Below are 3,083 nucleotides of genomic sequence, written 5' to 3' on the forward strand. Positions count from 1 at the left end.
TGAATCACAAACCAAAACAATTACACTTGATTATATAATGATCTGATTGGTGGGCTTTCTATATATATGAAATGGAAAATATCCTGTGGTCCCATTTTCAGCAAAGAAGCTTTCATGAATCAGAGGTTTGGATTGTTCAACCAATCTGATTTTGGGATTGTAATTTAGTAACAGTGGGTTCAATGGTTTTAGCTGTACTGCTGAGTAGTAGGTGACCATTTCCGTCTATGATAGGATGGGTGCAAAATTACTTGTAAACTTGCATGTGTGGCATACAAATAGTTCAGATTCATCACTAACTACAAATGGGTCCCAGTTCAGCTATATCTCATTGACTAAAAATTAGGATTATTTGATTTTATTTTTTTTTTAATTCATTTTTAAACACATACCCTCACACCCACACACACACCACATGGCCACTTGAACCCATGACCTCAGGGTTGAAACCCACAGGCTCTACTACTGAGCCATGAGTAGGGACCCAGGATTATTATTTGATTATCTGACTATTGGATTGGTGAATAGTGATAGGACGATTTTAAAAATGAAAAACATCCAATGGTCCGAGTTTCAACAAACAATTGCCACGAATCAGAGGTTAGGATTGTTCAAGCAGTATGATTTTAGAACCATGACTTTGCTACAGTTGGTCCCACAATTTTAACTTGAGTTAATGCATGCCATGTGTACAATTTAGTCAGGCTTCGTACTCTGCCAGATTATCATCGCATCAAATTACTCACTGGGCCTTTTTTAAGTTCTAAAGTCCACCATATGTGTCAACCATGTTAAGTTCGCCAAAATGATTTACATTCATCCGGACCGTCCAACTCCAAATTGCACGCCAATGGATGTCCCTAAAAGTGGACCTTTTGTGGACTCATGTTCACCTTCCAAAAGTTAGGCAGTTTATTAAACAGATTGCTTACTCCAATCAGTGTAATTTTTTGAGCTATGATATGATCAAGAGGGGGGCCATCAATTGCACGGTCCAAATTTCATATTCGTTTGATCTTTTGAGGAATAATGTGCGCCACCCAAATTGTTGAATCTATAATAAAATTGAATGGACGGTTAATACTGACAGAGAAGAGACAAAGATTGGGTGGTTAGGATAATATGCTGAGTGAGGTTTTTGAGCTATAGACAATCAAAGATGTGTACTGAGCGGTCTGGATGGGCAAGCATGTCCACTGATTGTCTGGTGTGGTCAGAAAAATCCTTTCAATGGGAAAGGATCAAATTCAAATGTCCTATTTTCTCAGTTCTCAGGTCTCACACGTGAATGGATCTGGTCCATTCATCTGGAACGCTCACTGGGCACAGGCCATATACTAAAAACCATACTGGTCAAACGACCTTAACCATACGAAAGGATGCCTTTTGCTAGTCCATTTTCAATGGAGGATAGGACGGCTAGGATTGTTCAATCCATTTCATCTCTAACTGATGGCCCATTTACAGTGGGGCCTGCCGACGGTTGTTGTGGATCAAAGGAGCCCAGAGATGGAACTATTGTAACTTGGAATTTAAGACATGGCTTGCATTTCCACCCGGTGCCTGTTTGGTCAATGGGGTCGTTGTACCATGGCCCTATGATAATGGGGCCCACTGCCTGGTAGATTTTGTTTAGGGGCCACGTTCACCGTCCAAATTGTTTCCCTTGGCGTGGCCCACCTGAATAATGGATAGGCCTAATTGTTGGGCCCTGGGACTAAATTTTGATGTGACATTTAATGGTTAGAGTGAATTTCATATAACTATCATGGTGGCCGCTATATAAATCAAGGGTGGATATTTCTTTCCCAACTGTTTCCTTTAATGTGGCCCATCTCAATCACATGTTAGCTTGAATTTTTTACCCTGGCCCGAATGTGAGATTACTTGTTTAATGATCGGAGTGGATCTCATATAAACATAATGGTAGACCCGCTAAAAAACCAGGGTGGGGATTCACTAAAATTCCCCTCGTATATTTGCTGAAATATGGTAATAGTTGAGAAAGAGACGTCCACTCTTAATTTTTTTAAAAGGGGACACTAATCCACTCTCACCATCAGATGTGTATACCACTTTAGTCCTAGGGCCAAAAATCAGGCTGACCTATGATTAAGGTGGATTACATTGAAGAAAAGAGACGTCCACCCTCTTATTAGTATATGAAATCCACTCCAAACATCATCAGCTGCAGCACCAAAGTTTAGTTATATGACCCAAAAATCAGGTCCATTCATGATTCAAGTGGGCCACAATAAAGAAAATAATTTGGAGGGTGAGCATTGTCCCATACACTGTTTCAGATTGTCTAGTCCACTTGAATAATGGACGGGGTTGACTTTTGGGCCCCAGGCCTAGCATGCAGTGAAGCAGCCAATGGTCGGAGTGGATTTCACCTAAACTTCACAGCTGGACTGCATTTCCGTCAAGAAATATAATAACAAGGTGCTCTAATGATGTTTATTAAGTAATAAGCACCTTATCGAAAGACCTTCCTTGTGTTTATGGATAAAATCGAACTTATAATGTTATTTCAAATTATTAACAAACATGGTTTCGTGGTGTAGTTGGTTATCACGTCAGTCTAACACACTGAAGGTCTCCGGTTCGAACCCGGGCGAAGCCATTTTATTTATTTTTCATTTTGATAGGGCGAACCTGATTTTTGACCATTGATATTCACCGGATCCACAATGGGTGGGGATTCTCTAAAGAAACCCAAACAAGATCAGGTGGTCCTACTCTTTAACCTATTGATCTGGTGTCTATTTTCATTAAAAAAAAAAAAATCCTTTTAACTGGTTGATCCTATTCCTGACCATTGATATTTATCCGGGACCACAATGGGTGGGGTTACAAGATCACGTGGTCCTAGTCATGGACGTTGGGATTAACATAGAGGTCGATTGTGAGCCTTGTGTTGATGTTTTTGTGAGGTTGTAAAGAGTATATGTTTTACTGGAGTTACCACTAGTCAATTAATTTAATTTCATTGTGTAAAAATGTTAAGATAGAGAATCCAGTATTTCCCTACCCTAAGATGACTCATTAATATGCGGCTAAAGATTTTAAGTAAGGAACCA

At 39.8% G+C, this 3,083-nt stretch overlaps 1 non-coding gene across 1 annotated transcript; it reads left to right on the forward strand.

Moving 5' to 3' along the window:
- Nucleotides 1-2,552: 2,552 nt before the first annotated feature.
- Nucleotides 2,553-2,626, forward strand: TRNAV-AAC (transfer RNA valine (anticodon AAC)). Its single transcript has one exon. It is a non-coding gene; the product is annotated as a tRNA-Val (tRNA).
- Nucleotides 2,627-3,083: the final 457 nt, after the last annotated feature.

The sequence above is a fragment of the Magnolia sinica genome, chromosome 6, assembly GCF_029962835.1.
Source record: "Magnolia sinica isolate HGM2019 chromosome 6, MsV1, whole genome shotgun sequence".
NCBI classification, from domain to species: Eukaryota; Viridiplantae; Streptophyta; class Magnoliopsida; order Magnoliales; family Magnoliaceae; genus Magnolia; species Magnolia sinica.